Raw genomic sequence first — 21,128 nt, 5'->3', positions numbered from 1 at the left:
TCAGCTTTTATTACTTCAGATATTTATTACTGGAATTAGTACAGATTTCTGTGCATTCTCTAATGCAGGTAAGTGATAGCATTTACAATGTAAATTATATTTTTTTAAAAAGAAAATTAAATTGTAATCTATACAAATCTCTTGTGATTCAAATTCAACACCACATGTGGTTACATCATACATGATCTGCTTGTTCCACATGAGAAATGGATTTAGATGTCAACAAAATTGTGTAGGAAGTGGCAGCCGTGCCATTCAGTTGGTAGATAAATTGGTTTAGTCTTTCCCAGTCCACAGTACTACTTATGTTCATGACCCATAGCAATTGAAATTTGGAGGCTCTATCCTTTTGTCGTTTGAGATGTGAAGGTGTCATATCTCATCCTTCATGGTGTGCACCCTTTTATTTTACCAGAAGTGAAATGAAGTCCAAAGATACTGTTCTGCTGATTCAACCTCTTGGATAAGCAGAGCATAGTAACTCTTAAAGAACCTATGTATTATGGCACTGGGTAGATTTTTACATTTTTATTAAAACTTTTTTGTTGTAACTTCTGGTTGACACTTCTTGTTTTATCATGTAAGGTGTAATAAAATAGAAAAGTTCCAAAGGCATTTATATAATTCAGCCCAATGTAAGCATTGTTAAATATTACTAGTATAATTTTTTTTTTAAATTGTGCCAACATGAAGTGGGGGTTATCTTTACAGTGCATGGACATGATCCCATGATTTGTATGTACATAGTAGGAGAATTCGGGCAGCCTGAGATTTCTTTGAAGCTCTCATTACAGCTTTTTGCTCTGCAGAAGAGACAAGCTGGTTGCTTAAATTGCAACCTGAGTTTTCAGAGGTGCAATACAAGCAGCTATAGGTGAAACGTTCACCTGTATTTGAAAATAAGTTGTTTCATCTGCTCTTCAGCTTTGCTTAAAAAATTGTGGCTGTCTCCTGCCATAAAACTTGCATGTAGAACTATAAAAATAATTGGAGGTGCCCATGCCAAGCATACTCTAGTCAAGATGTAGAAGAATTAAATTGAATCTGAAAGTAATTTAGCTAAGTGAGAAATGAAAATATTGTCTGTGTACCAACATATTTACACAGCTTGAATTCCCCAAAAGGTCAATGTGATCTTTTATATAAGAATAGCACCTAATCTGCATTTTGTTTTCATCATAGATTAGTTTTTCTGAAGTACGTAAGGACATATGCCCTTGGGAAAAGTAAAAACATTCAGGTCTGGATTTTTCCATTACTATGATTTGAACAGATGTAAGTGAATTATATTGTATTAATAGTACGTAGAAGTTGGATGTTCCATGACAGGAAAATGTGTACAGATAAATATTTATTATTTTGGCATTTAGGCCCTGCTATAATAGGTTTTTAAAAAACACATACACAGCTGCTTACAAAACAAAAACAAGAGCATCAATTCATAAAATGTAACTTATTAGCAAATCTTGGAGGATGTGTGCATGGATGGGATTACATTTTGACACTTTGTGGTTACATTTGCCAGCTCTATATTTCAGGGAGCTCAGTGGATTGAATTTGGGTATTCCATGACCTAACTAACCACTGCTAGGTGAAAACATGATAAGTTAATTTAGTAGTATTTCCTTTGCATTAACTGGACTGGAGCTTTGTTAATAATGTCTAATAATCTTTTCCATATCCCACAATACATTTTATTATGGGAATCTGTAACACTTTGTACAGTACGAACTGTTGATGCAGGGACAGAACAAAAGTTATTTTTTTTAAAAAAATAACATAGTTTCTAGCCTGCCCTTCTTGTGCATATCTATTACTCAGGGCAGCTGTCAACAATTAAACTCAGTGTCATGAAACAATATCAAACAATAATATGCAACAGAGGTAGGTAGGATAGAAACAGATAAAAACATCATCCAGGCCAGGCAGAAACCTGCTAGAATAAATATTGAACTATTGAGCAGAAGAGGAGCTGCATAGACATTGTTATCACAGACACGTATCTTCCTTCATAGGTGAGACATAGAGATGAGCCTCTCCACATCTTTGGCAGCAAAGCAGAGTAGTGGCGAAGGATGTAGCTGATTCTGGATCCAAACCCTTTAGGGCTTTAAAGGTAATTAGAAGCACTTCTGCCCCCAATGAAATAACCTGGATATGCTGGATATGATACTCTGCTTGTGCTGTCCTCTAGGACAGTGGCTACGTTCAGCTGCTAGATGGCAGCAGTATTTAGCATTTAGCTTACATTGGAGTTGATCTACTGCTTCCTAACTTTTTTTTCTTTTTTACAAAACTAGGAAGATGTTGATCTATTGTTGCTAGCAGAAGACGAGGCAGACCATAATGTACATGCGTGACACATGTACATGTATTACTTGATCACATTTGTATCATTCAGAAGTATCATGTATGAAGTGATATGCAAGTTCTGTCTGTGGTGTTTGTTCCCTAATGGCTCCTTGACAAATAAAAAGCCACAATTTGCTACAGTCATTGAATGTGCATGTGTCAGGTAGCCCTGGCAACCATGGCAAACAACATGCTCCCACGTTAACTCTTAGACAAAAAAAATTCTCACAGTTCTGCCAGTGGCATCTTTTCCTAGGCTATAGGGTTTGCTCAGATCTTATTTCTTTTTTATGTTTTGAAAGGGCAATCTCTAAAATTCAAGCTACTTCCCCATTAATTTTTATTTTAAAAGCTGCGCTCTCCTGAGCTAGGTGTTTCTCTTTTTAATATACCTCTATTAGCCGTCTACCATTTCCACTGATGAGAAGACATAATTATGTCTCAAGTGTGTTCCCTTTTAAAATTGCAAAAAAAAGAACTTTGATGATCTAGGCTTTTTCTAACCTGCCTACGTTAAAAGCCTGAAAAAACTTTATCAATGAGCTATTTCAGCAGCCTTTTGCTTCTTAGGCACTACTGTTAACATCACTCAAGACATTTTTAGAACTATTCATACAACACAGCATTTTTCTTATAACTGCCATTTAAATTATTTTATCTTATGTTCAGAAGCCAAAGTAGTGAATATTTTGCCAGAACGTGGGAGTCTCTTGCAAAGGAATTTCTAGGTAGGCGATGCCAGAGCACTTAAGAATGTTCAGCTGTGGCAGTGGACACATGTTTGCTTGCAACAGCATTATCTAAAGGGGTCAGAACAATCTGACTTCATTTTTATGGTCCAGCAAAGTCCTTTTAAACAATTAGAAAACATGGGATGTTTGGACTTTTCTGTTCCTAAGCATGGCCAATCTCTTCAACCATCTTCCACTTTCAGCCCACAATCCAGGATTTAAAAGTGCTGATGGAAAGGCAAAAACTAATACCAGTATTTCTCATTCTTTTTCTGAATATATTTAGATGCAATTTAGCTGTAGAATGAATCTGGCTCACAGCATTCCATCATATTCTTAGTGCGACCAAGAAATGACACAGGATGGAACTTTACATATAGGGAAATGCTACAGTTACTTGGGTCACCAGGGACAACAATGGCTCCTGCTCCATCTGTGAGTGCACCTCTATTTTTCACAGTGTAAATAATGCTTTGAATTTATTCAAAAGCCAAGTGCTTCTAAAGTCAAAGTCTAGCCAGATTGCTGAAATGGCAATAATGGGTTCTCGGAGTGTATGTGTGTGTACATGTAGTACATACATTCTCAGTGCAAAGAAATGGACTGCATTTAACTGGGTATCAGAACAAGCCCTCTGCCCACTCATCCTAATGATGTGTATTTTGCTATTGATGTTTTTTTAAAAAGCTGTTTCACTAATGATACATGTTCTATCCTGATGATGAATGTTCACTGTCTTCCTTCACACATGCTATCCTTCCTTCTTTGGTACAACTTCATCCTTCTGGGACAAGGAAAGAATGATGGTATATAGGGCACTGAGTGAAACGTCAGCTATAAAGGGATGGTATATTTTCTTGTGTGCCTCCTGGAACCATACTGTCAGCATCTATTCCTTGGCAGAGATTACGGCTGGATCATAAACCACAATTGGTTTGGCTGTTGGCTGTAGCAACTGCTAAAGGCACAGGGTTTTAACCAATAAAGGACTTCTGCACACCCTGCACACTCTCCTTAGCCACCTCCATCTATATTGGAGTTTTCTCTACCAGAGCAGATTTGGGTTGGAGGCAGGGAGACTTAAGTCCCATTGCACAGGCAAAAGCCCCTGCACTAACAGTATGACACTGCAGTGTCCTAAACTTCAATATACCTGCCTACCCATCTAAAACATCCTGGCTTTTGCTTTCTGATTATAAAAGGTAAAGGGACCCCTGACCATTAGGTCCAGTCGTGGCCGACTCTGGGATTGCGGCACTCATCTCGCTTTATTGGCCAAGGGAGCCGGCGTACAGCTTCCTGGTCATGTAGCCAGCATGACTAAGCCGCTTCTGGAGAACCAGAGCAGCACACGGAAACACCATTTACCTTCCCGCCGGAGCGGTATCTATTTATCTACTTGCACTGGTGTGCTTTCAAACTGCTAGGTTGGCAGGAGCAGGGACCGAGCAACGGGAGCTCACCCTGTTGCGGGGATTCGAACCACCGACCTTCTGATCGGCAAGTCCTAGGCTCTGTGGTTTAACCCACAGCGCCATCCGTTTCCCTTTTTCTGATTATAGCGAAGTGTTAATTCACCATAGCCATCTCATATCAACAGCCTCTCAACCATATTGTCTATCCCTGTGTTGTTCAATAACAACTGCTTGAAAATAAATCCTGAAATCTGTGCATGGAGATTGTTGACAGGGTCTGTATGTTCTCTTTTGAAAAAGCATAAAATAGTTTAATTAGGTATGCTGTTTATTGGCTATAGGCCTTTATCAGCTAAAAGTTTTAAACTTAAAATGAGAAATCACTGGATAGTCATTTCAAATTATGGAGTATTTTTTAAAATGCTAGTTAGAATGGATGTGAAATAAATACACAACTTTTAATAGATACCATCTGTCCTGTCAAACTGTTCTGTTTTTCTTGCTAGGTCTGGTTAATTATGTGACTGGCAACCATTTCAGTAAGGAGGTGTGCTAAAGTCAAATGACTCCTCTTTTGTCCTTTGTAATTCTCAGCAAACAATATGGTACTGTCTCTGGTGACCTTTCACTGTTCTTTCTTTTAAAAAGAATGCTATTGAGGCTTTGGTGACAAAAATCTTGCACCCAAAATCTTGAATGGCTTCCCAAGAACATTCACAATGTTATTTTAAGGAGCAAAGGAAATTATAAACACAAATGACATTCTTATTCAGGGTTCAGTTGACCAATTTCTTTTTAAAAATAATGAAAAAAGTTATGACAATAAGTGAGTTTTAAATAGCAGTTGCCAGAGTATGGAGGGCATAGTGTAAATATATTCACCCTCACTTTTCCCTAGTCAGTTACCTTTGATGGTTAAGTTCAGCTTGTGACTTAATTACTATTTATACCCTTCTCTATCTCATACACTCTAGGTAACTTGCTGAAATGTCATCAGTATCTGGCTCACAATCTGGGCTTGTCTACAACAGAGCAAAATGTGGGTTTTTATCCTATTTTTGGTCTAGTTTTACTCTCAGAAAGAAAATATAGGATAAAAATGTGATGCACAGATGCCCTTAACTCTTAGGCTCAGTGATTTAAAAGTGGCCTCGTTGTTAATCAGCTTCAGGCCATAATTCTAATGGAATTAGGTAAGCTTAAGCAACATGCATTTAAACATTATTGTAACTTTAGTGATTATCTACAACAGTTGTAGCCCTGATAAATTATTATATTACTATTACTTTTTATTATAAATGGCTATTCTAATTACTTTCCAGCAAAAAATCACAAGCTTTTTAAACCATGTTGCAGCTTTTAACATTTATTTTTACAGCTTAATTCTTCATATATTATGTTCTATTGTATTCTTATTTTATTTTTGTATATATAACTTGATACTTTTAATTCTGCCCAGATAGCTTATAACAAAAGGTTAAGTAAATAAATAAATATGATTCAGTAGTAGTAATGAAAACAGGAAATGTGCTCTGGTGCCTCATTCAAAACGGGTATGCCACGAGGATATACACCCTGAGAATAGCGTAGATCCTCCTCAGTCTCAATGAAATAACAGTTCCATGTAAATTTCATAGTATGTTTAAAGGCTGGTTCAGGAATTGTGATAAAGAGTAAGACAACAGGATTAGAAAGAGAGATTGTATTTTGATTTACACAAGGATTTAGCCAGGCTTTGTTCCCTGGCAACTAAGCTAAGAATATAATCAGTACTGTAAACAGACCAGCACAAATTTCCTGTATGGTATGGCGGGGAATTTGGAAAAAACTAAACTGGCTCCAGATCAAAATGTGAATATTCAAATATATTCAGAAATCTGAAGTGCTATTTCAAGGTAAAGTTGTATCCTTCAGTCAGATCCTGTTTCTAGGAAGGAAGGGGGAGTGTAATTAACTGTGTTAACCAACAAGTCTTTAAAGGTAAAGGTAAAGGGACCCCTGACCATTAGGTCCAGTCGTGACCGACTCTAGGTTGCGGCACTCATCTCGCTTTATTGGCCGAGGGAGCCGGCGTACAGCTTCCGGGTCATGTGGCCAGCATGACTAAGCCGCTTCTGGCGAACCAGAGCAGCACACGGAAATGCCGTTTACCTTCCCGCCGGAGCAGTACCTATTTATCTACTTGCACTTTGACGTGCTTTCGAACTGCTAGGTTGGCAGGAGCAGGGACCAAGCAACAGGAGCTCACACCGTCGTGGGGATTCGAACCGCCGACCTTCTGATTGGCAAGTCCTAGGCTCTATGGTTTAACCCACAGTCTTTACTGATACCTTTTTTAGTATGTTCGCTACTATAGGTCAGAACTTGCTGCGTATCATCATCAACAGTAATTGAAACAGGGTTCCTGTCAGGTGCAACTCTGTGTGGTTGCAGCTCCTGTGATAATTCCCAGAACTTGTATGATTCAGGGCCTTGTCCCCAACACAACATAAATGTTAACGGAAACTACAATGCTATAGCAAAGAAGCAGGGAGGTTAAGGAGCAGCTGAAGTATTGCTGTTTTAGTTAAGAGATGTTGATTGTAGTCACTTCATGGCTGAATAGAGAGTTGAACTTGTGTCCTCGCATTGTGAGATCGTCCCTAGAAACATTATTCCTTGACAAGAACAAAAAGAAAAGTGGATAGCAAAAAACAAATAAATGTGTTTCTGCTTAGAAGTTTTAACTTTGCCTTCCTCTTTTGAAGAAATAGAGCCGTGCAACTCTTCCATATTGTGTTATGCATTTTATTTTTGTTTACACATATAGCTTAAAACGATGTCCCAAATGCAGCCTACAGAGTGTCTATGAGCTGCCTTTAGAGCAAACTGTGGAAGGAATATGCAATAATGGTGACCTTTTTTGTTCAATGAGCAGACAAGTTCATCTGCTTAGAGATGCAATTTTGTGTGAAGGAATGTGTCCAGTTTGCGCTGTCTCATTGCCATCTCTAATGTGAAGCATTCCAGGATAGTTAGCAAGCCAGCGTTTGTTTTGGAGTAGGGAGTACTTGGATAATTCTACACAAATATTGCAACGACCAGTTCATTCAGTTTTACAATGAATATGTACCGTATTTCTTGCTCTGCAAGACTCCCTTTTTCCCTCCTAAAAAGTAAGGGGAAATGTGTGTGCGTCTTATGGAGCGAATGCAGGCTGCACAGCTATCACAGAAGCCAGAACAGCAAGAGGGGTTGCTGCTTTCACTGCGCAGCGATCCCTCTTGCTGTTCTGGCTTTTGAGATTCAGAATATTTTTTTTTCTTGTTTTCCTCCTTCAAAAACTAGGTGCGTCTTGTGGTCTGGTGCGTCTTATAGAGCAAAAAATACGGTACATAAAATCAAACCTCCTGTAAAAACCAACCTGAAGGGGTAACCCTTCTTTACACATAATACAATTTTCTTAATTTTTCACTCAGTCCTTTTACCTGAGAAAACTTTAAAATTCTGTGATTAGACCCTAATATTAATATGTATTAATATTCTTATTGTACAGAACAGATAAAACATTTTCCTAAGCTCTCATAGTGCTGCAAGATCATCACCACCAAACGAACTTACGCACAAACACACCCACCACCCACTTCACCATGCATTCTTCATCCAGCTTTGGCTGTTATTTCTGGTGCATATTTTTGATGCACTTACCCCCGGTAATCAAGGCTAAAAAATGCTATTCACTTTTTAAAGATTCATTGTTTTTTTAAGCTTGAGAAACTGTGTACTCCTGACTGCAGGGCTGGCCCACCCATGAGGCAAGGGGAAGCAAACGCCTTGAGCAGCAGGATCCATAGGGGCAACAGTTCCAGCCTCCAAGGAATACATCACCTGCTGCTGCTGCAGGAGCTGTGACAGCTGTGGGACGCTCCTTGGAAGCCAGATCTTCTGCCTCCTCAGCAACCTCCCTCCACCAAAATACAGTGACCTCTTGGCGAATAGGAGGCGCTGCCTAACTCCTCCCCTCCTTGTTCTCCATATAGATCTTCACTCCCCTCTTCCCTGGTGCAGGAGGCATTTTGTGGTTTGCCTCAGGTGCCAAAATTTATTGGGCTGGCCTTACTTGATGGGCAAGAATGTTAGATTCTTAAACTTTTATTGGCAAACGTACAAGATTCCAGTAGGGTTCAGCACCAAAAAACCCCAAAACAAAACACCACTCACCCCCCCAACCCCTCTGCATCTAAAACTTAAGTTAGTGCTGTATACCATTCATGAATCCTCATTGCATGTTGCAGAAACCGGTCTACACTCCATCCTATCCCCATCCTGAGTAAACATAAGGAAGGCTACCTTGCATTCTGAATTCCACTCCCTACTAGCAACCAACTGATTAATAAACTTAGATCAAATTGTCTAGTACGAGTGCACAAGAACATGTGTGACTGATTCTATTGGCCTCTGTCTACAAGGGCGTAGTCTCTCTCTAAGTGATGTTTTCTGGACTCTCCCCTGTAGGTAGTACATTGAGTCTTGCCAGTGTGTAGGCCCAGCATTGATTCGGGTTGGTCAAGTGGGAGAGAGACAACACCATTGGCTGCCCATCTTGCACCATCCCCAAACCCGCACATACACTACTCCTGATTTGTCTGCTAAGTTCCTGGAATTCCTTGACAAGAATGTCATTTTTATTACATAGGAAGGTAATAGCCGATAGCACTGTAGTGCCTGGGGCAATTTTTACCTGTAACTATGAAAAGGCACAAAATATTCCCTAAACAGCACACCCCAATGTCTCTCACGATTATTTGCTAGGTCCACATTCACTCTTTTGGGAATGTCTGGTGTACACTACTTGTTACCATCTACAGCTCTCAGCAGAAATAACTTCAGTGTGTCACCAATTATCAGCAATCCAATCTGGACAGTAATATTTTTCACATTGGATCACAAGGCTGTCTTTCTGTGGAAGGTAACCCAAATGATTAATTAAACATACATATCAAGACAAGATTTGCATAGCATGGATGAATTATTGACTTATAGAAAAACTCCACGGGAGAGCAGACTGCTAACTTAAACAGAATTATCACATGGGAATAAAACTTTAATGTTACAGGGTATGTTTGAGGTCAAACAGAATGGGCCTTCTTCCTGTTTTGAATACGCTCTTTATTTTCCATCTTATTTATAGTTAACAGAGAACACTGCCTTGACTTTTTTTTAAAAAATTGCTGGCGTGGTAGCTAGCTATTAGAAGTTTCATTTCCAATAAATCCTGCCATAATGGAATTTTTAGGCATGACAGCTTCCATCTGCTATGCAAAGCAAGCACAGCCTTGCTTCCATGGGTGGGGCCCTGACTCAGGCAGCAGACAAATGCCTGGCAGCCTGAAAAATGGAAAGACAGCCCAGAATATGAAAGTATTTAAACACATGCACAAAAACAACACAAATGTAAAGATTCTTTCTAAAATCCAAATAACTCAAATGTCTGCTGGAATTTTGCAAAAACAGTAAGTTCAACAGTGCTTGTTCACTGGCATTTCTTACATTAGGTTTGCACAGTCCAAGGGCTCAGGGGAAGCAACAGTATTAAACAAGTACAAAAGCCACAGGCCTGATTCACACATGCACGTGTGCCATTCCAAGTGCAATCCTGTGTAGGTCTTCTCAGAAGTAAATCTAAGATGGAATTTTCTTCTAGGCCAGCACGTATGTTGTTGTTTAGTCATTTAGTCGTGTCCGGCTCTTCGTGACCCCCTGGATCAGAGCACGCCAAGCACTCCTGTCTTCCACTGCCTCCCGCAGTTTGGTCAAACTCATGCTGGTAGCTTCAAGAACACTATCAAACCATCTCGTCCTCTGTCGTCTCCTTCTCCTTGTGCCCTCCATCTTTCCTAACATCAGGGTCTTTTCCAGGGAGTCTTCTCTTCTCTTCTCATGAGGTGGCCAAAGTATTGGAGCCTCAGCTTCAGGATCTGTCCTTCCAGTGAGCACTCTAGGCTGATTTCCTTAAGAATGGATAGGTTTGATCTTCTTGCAGTCCATGGGACTCTCAAGAGTCTCCTCCAGCACCATAATTCAAAAGCATCAATTCTTCGGCGATCAGCCTTCTTTATGGTCCAGCTTTCACTTCCATACATCACTACTGGGAAAACCATAGCTTTTACTATATGGACCTTTGTTGGCAAGGTGATGTCTCTACTTTTTAAGATGCTGTATAGATTTGTCATTGCTTTTATCCCAAGAAGCAGGCGTCTTTTAATTTTGTGGCTGCTGTCACCATCTGCAGGGATCATGGACCCCAAGAAAGTAAAATCTCTCACTGCCTCCATTTCTTCCAGCACATATAGTACAAGCTTAATTTCTCTGCACTCGTTATCATACAGTTGGTGACTGAAAGCTGAAAAACATATTAAGGAGATATGGAAAAGATCTGCTTGTGGTGTTACATCAAGGATGACCCATTCGTACATGCAAGTCATCACTGCATGGTGCTGTCTTCAAGTTTATGGATATACAGTGGTATCTTGGGTTACAGACATTTCAGGTTACAGACTCTGCTAACCCAGAAATAGTGCTTCAGGTTAAGAACTTTGCTTCAGGATGAGAACAGAAATCGTGCACTGGCGACACGGCGGCAGCAGAAGGCCCCATTAGCTAAAGTGGTGCTTCAGGTTAAGAACAGTTTCAGGTTAAGAACAGACCTCCAGAACGAATTAAGTTCTTAACCAGAGGTACCACTGTACATGTGTTAACTATCCACAGTTTCCTGACTTGAACACTCACGGTCCACAGAGAAAATGAGGAACACATAGCCAAAACTTTGTTTCAAGGAACCCTGTTGTTCCAGCAGAATGAGAAGTTTAGTAATGATAAGATGCATTTCTTGGAAGACACAAATCTCCTGCAGGGCACATCACAGGAGAGAGTCCTGGATGGTCTTTCAGTTCACACAGGGCAAAAATGTGACCAGAGAGGCTTGCCAAGCTATGAAACTCTGTAAACTGACTGTGCACCCTTAAACATGCCCAGGAATAATTGTACAGCCATTTTACAGCAGATAAGATGATGTGGAAATGGTTTCCCAGAGGCAGAATGTTTGAGAAACTACCGAATTGAACCATCCTAATCACTACCACAGCTGATGCCTGAGGATGTCTCTTTCCAATTAAATTTTCTGGCTTCAGTTGTTAAGGTGGAAAGCTGAAGGCACGCTGCAGTGAAATCTATTTCTGCTATCCTGAGTCCCAGTCTCTTCTCCGATATACAACGGATTGTAAAAAGGAGTAAGCATTTACTCTCCTTTTTGTTTGGATGCTGTGTGAAAAATACTAAAGATCATTTGTTTTTTGGAGGGGAAACGGGGGAATAATCCAGTAAAAGTTCAGGAAATTTTAAATTCCATTGGAGGAATTAGGTATGTGCTTGACACTCAGTTGATTTTAACAGAACAGACAGTGCTTAACCTTGGCTGAATCATGCCCATGATATGTACAGTGTATACCTAGCCTTCTTGTAATATGTGAATGCATTTCCTAATTAACTGAAAACACCATGCATGCTATGTTATTTCCTCAGGGAAAGGGTGGAATATAGATATGAATAACAAGACTTAATAAAAGAGAATAACAGCACTGAGAGGCAACCCCTTAATCTGTTCAGTTTTCATTTTGAGAATTACATGCTTCTGGGTAATCATTTTAATCAAGTCTACATTACTTAACCTAAACATATACAGAACAGGAAGTAGGAGGCCTGCAGTGCTGTCTGGCTCTTCTTGGTTATTTTTAAATATAGATATAATTTAAGGTATGCATCTTACAAAATTAGAAGCTGGCCTGACAACTCTTCTGCATTTTACATAACCACCTGGTTTTAGGCAGTTCAGTAAACACACCTGACCAACATGCAAGAGGAAAACAGGTTGATTATATAATTATCCATTGTTTATAATTTTACTAAGTTTGCCAACTCTTTATTTATGAATAAATTTGTTACGCTTTTACCAGGAAGAACCCAACTACAGGCATTGCAATCTAATAGGTTGTACACAAAGAGAATGCTCAGAAAATATTACGTGGTTCATTTTGTTTTCTTCTATTTTTAGCTGAGCTACTCTCCTTTTTTCAAATGGAAACTGGAGGAAATATTCAACAACAATAAACCTAATTTAGAATATGAAAGGAGGAAATTTAGTTATGGTTTTCCATCAAACTGGAAACATGGGTATGATTCAGCCAAACTTGCACTCATTAAGAATGTATTAAAATTTCTTCTGTTGATATCAAAAGGATTTAGAAGCACTTGGCTTTGGCTGAATTTTGTCCATTGCGATAATTGAAAAAGTTATTCATTCTAGCTCCTGGTGTCCTGCTAACCAGAGTGAGTAACACAGACACAACTTTTCTATAGTATCACCCCTCTTTATAGATATAAGCACTTAGGAAATTTTTCACTTGGGAGGGCCTTTAATGATTAGCTTTAGTATGTGCAAGCTAGCATGAGTTCTAAGAAGACATTTTAGTGGCACGTTTCAGATCATTTTGTGCCTGAATTGCTTTTCCTGATTATGTGATGCTTTCATTGCTTTTGAGTTTTGTAATCCATCTTGTAATTAATTATTGTAAAAGTCAGAACACACACACACACCAGGACTTTTTTTCAGCCAGAACTTGTCAGAACTGAGTTCAGGCACATCTCAGGTGGGCGCCATTGCCATTATATGAGAACAAGGGAGGTGTTCATGGAGAGTTCTGGCACCTCTTTTTCTAGAAAAATAGTACATACACACACACACACACATATATGCAGCTGTTCTAAAATAATTTAAACAGAAATAGAGGAGTGGTCTAAACCACTGAGCCTTGGGCTTGCCGATCAAAAGGTTGGCGGTTCGAATCCCCACGACGGGGTGAGCTCCCGTTGCTTGGTCCCAGCTCCTGCCAACCTAGCAGTTCGAAAGCATGCCAAAAGTGCAAGTAGATTAATAGGTACTGCTCCGGCGGGAAGGTAAATGGCGTTTCTGTGCGCTGCTCTGGTGTCAGTGTTCTGTTGTGCCAGAAGTGGCTTAGTCATGCTGGCCACATGACCCAGAAAAACTGCAGAGCGGACAAACGCCGGCTCCCTTGGCCTGTAAAGCGAGATGAGCACCACAACCCCAGAGTCGTTCGTGACTAGACTTAACTGTCAGGGGTCCCTTTACCTTTACCTTTACCTAGAGTATGGATCTAAATTCACATGCACTTACTTGAAGTATAAATACACTAGAATCCTTGGCCTCCACATTCATTCAACAATATCTGAATTAAGTTAACATGAGCGTGGGCAGTTATTTTTGTGTTAAGGCAGAGTTCTATCCTCCCTTTTCTAGTAAATCATTTCCGTACACCTAATTATGTAAGAATGAATTAGGAATGCTTTGTTGGCAGTTCTCAGCTAAACCTATGAAAACACGACTGCTTGGTTGAATACCCTCTTATCTGAGAAATAGGAAGGGCGAATGTCATTACAGGCCTTATTAAGGAACCCTGGGGCTGTGGTTTGTAGGATATGGCACATGCTTGATGTAACAGCCAAAAGGAAGGGTGTGTGTATGTATGTGTTTTTGGCAGCTCAGGGTAAGCAGGGAAGGACTGAAATAGAATTATAGAATCATAGAATTGTAGAGTTGGAAGGGACCGTGAGGATCATCCAGTCTAACCCCCTGCAATGCAGGAATATGCAGCTGTCCCATATGGTGATCAAACTTGCAGCCTCAGTGTTATCAGCTCCACATTTTAACCAACTGAGCTAAGCTGTGTGAAAGATGGTGTCTAATGTAATAAATTCCCAAGCAGCAGAATCCAAGTCGTAACTGGAGGGGATAAGAAATGAGTCCATTGGGCCTTGAGCCAAGAATAAGCAAAGGACGAGTAATTAGCTGCAACTCGACGGGGGCAAAACTCACTACAAGTTGTGGCAGCGGCAACTTTAGAGCCCTGGCACTGCTGTCATCACTTTATGAGATTTTTTAAATCAAGATTCAACAAGCTCCATGGCCATATGGGATAGGGAAGGATTATTTTGCTGCAGGATCTGTGCTTCAAGATCAAGGGGTTTTTTAAAAGCAGATTTCCTAAATGCGCAAATTCCTTGTCAGTAAAAAAATAAAAAAGCAAATGAACATAAAGCATGCTTTGCTCCTTGGTTACATCCTGTGCCTGTGGCAGTTTCTTCCTGGGAGCCAGTAGTTCTTATGCAGTAATTAACAGGAAAATCCCATGGCCTTTGCAATGACCAATGCAAATCCTAACTCTGTGACACCCTGGTGCAAGGGCCATTGGATCATCCTGAAAGTTATCTGTCTTTTCCTGCTGCCTCATCAAACTTGGGCAGCCAAAGCTGGGGTCTCTCAAACACAGGACTTCTCTAGTTTTTCCCCAGACTGCCTGTTAAGCACACAACTCGGTTGTTCCCTTAAACTGGTCCATTTTACACTGCAGTCAATAGTAAAAGGTAAATGTAAAGAGACCCCTGACTATTAGGTCCAGTCGTGACCGACTCTGGGGTTGCGGCACTCATCTCGCTTTATTGGCTGAGGGAGCTGGCGTACATCTTCCAGGTCATGTGGCCAGCATGACTAAGCCACTTCTGGCAAACCAGAGCAGTGCACGGAAACGCCGTTTACCTTCCCGCCGGAGCGGTACCTATTTATCTACCTGCACTTTGATGTGCTTTCGAACTGCTAGGTTGGCAGGAGCAGGGACCGAGCAACAGGAGTTCACCCTGTCTCAGGGATTCGAACCGCCGACCTTCTGATCGGCAAGTCCTAGGCTCTGTGGTTTAACCCACAGCGCCACCCACGTCCCCACAGTCAATAGTACACTGCTGCAATCACCATGGGTATGTCCCCTGCAAACCCCATCAGGATGGCATCGAGAGGCTCACAAGTGCAAGCACTGTTCTGAACAGAAAAAGCAGGGCCCAACTATCTGTGGAAGCAGAAAACTTCCATCTTTACATCCGTTATAATGTGCCACTGTTTGCTAAATGGGTATCCCAGACCAGCTGTTTTGCACTGGCTGCTGAAGAAGGAGCATAGAAGGCAAGACAGGCCTTGCTGAAGGCACAAAAACATTTATTAATATTGCAGAGGGGAAATGGATGATATGAAACAAATATTTTAGTAAAGATGACAACTTTCTATGATGCGAACTATAAAGTTTGTCAGAAGAAATACAGAAGACCCTTTCTGCCCTTGAGAGAAGCCTTTATTCTCTCATTCAGAGGAGCTTTAACAAAATGCTGCATGCTGAAAAAAAGGGAAAATTAAATAGTTCTTTGTACCATTGTGAAGTTACAGGGCCTGAGAGAAAAGCTCCACTCTTTACACAGTCAAGGGTGCTAAAGTACTGAGCTTCGTGGGGTGGGAATATCCATGTGAATTTTTAACTTTTACTGCCTGGACACAAGCTGACGCAAAAGTGGGATAAATCAAGAGAGCTTATCCTGTTTGTACTGCCTTAAGGACGCTAAATATGGTTTCAAATTTGTATCTTCCAGGTGTACATATCCAGAGGAATAAATAACCTGAATCATTTTCTGACTCGCTTTAATCAGCAGCAAACCCACACACTTCATACATTCCTTCAGCTTTCAAGAATGTGTTCCTGATGTCACCTGATTGCCAGATAACACTTTGTGCATCCTTGAACTTTCAGAACACATTCCTTGCTTTAAGGTTGTCCCCTTGCTCAGTGCATTCTCCTTTAGCTTGTTCTGAAATCTTAGCACACTACATCCACTAAAATAATGTCAACCGGTGAAACTCCGCCTTGTATAAGCACCATGCGTCACATCACTCATGCATTGTGGCCAGCTAGATGCTAGGTAAGTTTTTTTTTAATCTTGGCAAAGAAAATATAGTAGGTTTATTGAGTCGTGATGGGGCATTGCACATGACTGGTGGGTTTCACTTGGCTTGGTGGATCACAAGTTGTGCAGTTCTAGTTTAATATGAGCCAGGACTCTCAAGAACATAGACCCAAATAATAAAGAGGGGAGACCTCTGAGCATGTGTGAGACAGCCTAAATACATCCCTAATATCTGCATTTAAAGCATGTCTTCCCCCAAAGAATCCAGAAACTGTAGTATACCTGTTAAAGGTAAAGGGACCCCTGACCTTTAGGTCCAGTTGCGGAGTACTCAGGTTGGGGCGCTCATCTCGCTTTACTGGCCGAGGTAGATGGCATACGGCTTCCGGGTCATGTGGCCAGCAGCAGCACACAGAAATGCCGTTTACATTCCCGCCAGAGTGGTACCTATTTATCTACTTGCACTTTGACGTGCTTTCAAACTGCTAGGTTGGCAGGAGCTGGGACTGAGCAACGGGAGCTCACCCCGTTGCAGGAATTCAAACCGCCGACCTTCTGATTGGCAAGCCCTAGGCTCTGGTTTAACCCACAGCACCACACGCGTCCCAGTATACCTGTTACAGATGTACTATTCTCAGCACCTTTAGAAACTACAATTCCCAGTATTCTTTGGGAGAAGCCATGTGCTTTAAATTTATGGTGTGGATGTGACCCTAGGATGAAGGTGAAGGACTTGCTTTGACTTCCAAATAAGCGTTGAGTGTTAGGTGTCACCAAACACATGCCTGGCTTTTCTCCTTAAGAATAATTTGAGAGAGCCTAAATGCATCCCTAAAATATTTGTTGGAGTCAAAAACACTGAAAAAACGGCGACTTCACCGAGACAACCCAATATGGGAGACATATAGGCAGTATATGTGTCAAGGAGCTGGAGAAATCTCTGGCACTTGTCTACAATTAGTTACACTTTTACAGGCTATTCTAAGCATTTTGCTTGGCCTTGAGGTTTGCTGAAGCAAAATAAAAAATTAGTCGGCTGAAGTTCTGTTCTTGGAAAGAAGCTTCAGTATTAAGAGTTTCAAAAGCTAAATCCTTTTCTTCTACATAAAACTGAAATATATAGATTAGAATATTGTTGTTTGTTTGTTTGTTTGTTTGTTTGTTTTAGCAAAAAGGGGACGTTAGAATGTTCCAAACAAATCACAGTTAGCATCGTTAGAAGATTATGTGCTATGATTTATTAGGAGGCTATCATCAGTTAGTCTCTCCTACTTGTGAATGATACTGAAAGTTGGCTAGGCAGCAAGTGGAAAGGTCAGAATAAGTGGGGGGTTTTCCCCCAAGTGTTGCAATCCTGTTTCTCAGTGTGAATGAATAAAAATACAACGAACTTTGGCCCTGTTTGGGATGTCAGTTCACCATGTGGTTGGGAAGTTAATCTAACTAATATTTTCGGGAAAGGAAGCATTCAAGTAGCATCATGTCTGTCATGCCACTGGTGTGTTCATGCAGCAGAGGCTACTGTGCTGCTTGGGTGGAGCACATAAAAAAGTTACTATGGTAACCATACAGTCTGACTCAGGGCTTTCAGCTTGTTTTGTACTGTTATTATGATATCCCTCCACTCCCAATCTACAGGGAGCTTGTGTAAAACAGAGTTAGGCAGGTGTCAGGCTCGTGGGATCCACTTTGTTTTCTACTAAGGCCACAAGATCCACCAATGAAGCCAATGCAAAGAAGCGAATGTGGGTAGAATTAAGGAACAGACTATTAATTCAGCATGAAGAAGTCTTGCCAATCTACCATCCCGGATCTGTCAATAGACCCCATTCACACACACACACCGCTGGCACAATTTTTAAAATCATGGGCTAAAGTAATAAATAAGAGCCACCTCCCAGTATTTGTCATAGGGAGAGTACAAGCACGTTGAATAACTCCACTTCTTGTCCATTAGATAACTTGGGTGTGTACCCAGAAAGGCAGCTAAGTACTGTACCAGATGCATTGCATGAACCATCCAATACATGTTTACGCAGGGCAGAAGCAAGCCTGGTTGAGTTCTATGGAACTTACTTTCAGGTATGCATTTATAGGATTGCAGCCTTAAGCCTCTCTTCCTTGCCCTGTAAAAATAATGGGTTCTGCCTAGACTCACCTTGCTAGGAATTTGCTCAACTGCAACCACAATGTAGATTAGTCATCCCATAATTTACGCAACCAATCTTTTATTAACACCGAGATTATGCAATATGGTTATACTGCTGTAAGAAGCAGGGCATTTTGTATCTATCCAAATTGTATATAAAGCTGGAGGGACAGAATTGAAGTGCACTATCCCATTGTGAAATTTTGTATTGGAACAGATTAGAAAACCAAACAAATTCTAATCCACTGTAGCGATAATTCCAAACATCCCAAGACTTTTAAGAGGAATGTGGTTTTATGCAACAACAAATACTCTGCCATAAACCAGGGTGGGGCCCACAAGGACGGTTGTTGCCACTGATGCTCCTACTGCCCAGGAGGACCCGGAGGGGTGCAGAGTTCTTTTTAACATGTTTTAAAATCTCCCTTTCCCTTTAGATTTTTTATATATGGGGGTGGGATGGATGTTTGGGTGGGCTTAGGAATTTGTTAGATTTTGATGAATTTGTAATTTTTGCAGTTTTTATTTGTATTGTTTTATTGTTTTCTGGGTTGTTTTTGTCTTTGTTTTTATTGTTTTAAGGTTTTATTGTTTTAGGCTGCGAAAGAATAACATTAATTGCCATCAATGGAGGCTACTATGAGGCTTGGGATTGCTACCGTGGAGGGGCGAGGGAGGTATGGCGGTGGGGGCAGATGTTATAGGCGAAGGGGATCGAGATATGGATATGCTCGTACCCCTTCCAATCTGCACCTCATCCCGAGGGACGAGGGTAGGGTGAGCAAGGATTACTCACCTCCGTCACTGGTGCTGTGCAATGCCAGGTCTATAGGCAACCAAACCAATTTCTTTATCTCGCAGGGGGTCGACCTGGCTTGTGTGACGGAGACCTGGGTGTGCGAAGGGGCAACAGTTACCTTACGAGAGATGGTGCCCCGGGTTTCTCCGTCCTCCACCAGTCGCAGACTGTGGGCCGGGGGGGGAGGGGTGGCATTATTAATCCGGGAAGATTGTCCTTTCAGGGCTCTACCATCGCCATCAATACCTGGCATTGAATGTGTTGGCCTAGTGTGGGGCTCCGAGGAGAGCTTGGCTGTCTGGCTGGTGTACCGGCCACCTAGCGCACCAGCAGCCACCCTGTCAGGCCTATTGGAGGCGGTGGCCGGCTGGGCCTTGGAGTTCCCTAACCTATTGGTATTGGGGGACTTCAACTTCCATGCTGATGCCACTCCCTCCTCACAGGCTCTGGACCTGGTGTCTTCCATGGCGACACTAGGGCTCTCCCAGTTTGTTTCAGGCCCCACACATCAAGCAGGCCACACGCTGGATTTGATCTTTGGCGTAGGTATAGATGTGATCATGTCTCCTTCGATGAAGGTGCCATGGTCTGATCACTACGCTCTGAAAGCCAGGATTGACTTTCCACCCCCACCCTGCTTAGGTGGCGAGCCGATTTGGGCTCGCCCGCAGAGGCTGATGGACCCTGATAGATTCCGCCAAGCCTTGCAGGACCTTGCTCCCCCTGGCGACTCATTGACTGAGCTTGTTAAGGGCTGGAATAGCCAGCTCCTGGCAGCCATCGATGAGATCGCACCTAAGCGCCCTCTGCGACCCCGCAGAAACCGGGCTCCCTGGTTTACCGAGGAGCTCCGGAAAATGAAGCGGGACCTCAGACAGCTAGAGCGAGTATGGCGGGGTGCCCGTGACGGAGCATCAAGAACATCTTATAGGGCTTTTATGAAAACCTACGAGATGGCGGTGAAGGCTGCTAAGAAGTCTTACTTCTCGGCCTCCATTGCATCCGCTAGCTCTCGCCCGGCGCAATTATTTAGTATAATCAGGTCTTTAACGTCCCTTGAGGGACAGCCAAATTTAAATAACAATTTGACACACAGCTGTGAGGCATTTGCGAGCTTTTTTGCGGAGAAGGTCTTGTTGCTCCGCCAATTTGGATACAATAAAGGAACTGGAGGCCCCTTGACTGTCCTCGGGTCCAGTATTGGACCACTTCAACTGGATATCCCCAGCCGATGTGGACAGACTCCTCCGAGCTGGAAAGCCCACCACCTGTCCTCTCGACCTGTGCCCGTCTTGGCTGATTAGAGCGTGTCCAGACAAGGTGCGGGCCCTCCTGGGGGATATCATCAATTTGTCCCTTGGCACGGGGACATTCCCAGGGGAACTGAAGGAGGCAGTGGTGTGCCCGCTCTTAAACAAAACATCATTAGATCATTTAGATCTATCCAATTACCGCCCGGTATCGAATCTTCCGTTCCTGGGTAAGGTGATTGAGAGAGAGCGGTTGCTGAACAGCTTGGTGGGTTTCTGGATGAAACATCGGCTCTGGATCCATTCCAGTCCGGCTTCCGCGCTGGTCATGGGACCGAGACGGCTCTGGTTGCCCTAACAGATGATCTTCGTAGACAGCTGGATCGAGGTGGGTCGAAAGCTGCTGATTCTTCTAGATCTGTCAGCAGCTTTCAACATGGTCGATCACGAACTTCTGGACTACCGCCTTGCCGACGTGGGGATCCAGGGCACAGTCCTTCAATGGCTGTGCTCGTTTCTCTCTGGTCGGGGACAGAGGGTGGCGCTTGGGGGGGAATTGTCATCGCGCCACTCCTTGGTGTGTGGAGTACCTCAGGG

At 42.0% G+C, this 21,128-nt stretch overlaps 1 long non-coding RNA gene across 1 annotated transcript; it reads left to right on the top strand.

Annotated features, from left to right (window-relative positions):
- The first annotated feature begins 77 nt into the window (after window positions 1-77).
- Window positions 78-4,342, top strand: LOC308475903. Its single transcript, XR_013985513.1, has 3 exons — window positions 78-1,240; window positions 2,016-2,116; window positions 2,301-4,342. It is a non-coding gene; the product is annotated as an uncharacterized lncRNA (long non-coding RNA).
- Window positions 4,343-21,128: the final 16,786 nt, after the last annotated feature.

The sequence above is a fragment of the Podarcis pityusensis genome (genome assembly GCF_964106645.2).
Source record: "Podarcis pityusensis genome assembly, chromosome: 4".
Taxonomy (NCBI): domain Eukaryota; kingdom Metazoa; phylum Chordata; class Lepidosauria; order Squamata; family Lacertidae; genus Podarcis; species Podarcis pityusensis.
Note: the sequence above shows the minus strand (reverse complement) of the source record. Positions and strands in the feature narration are given on the sequence as shown.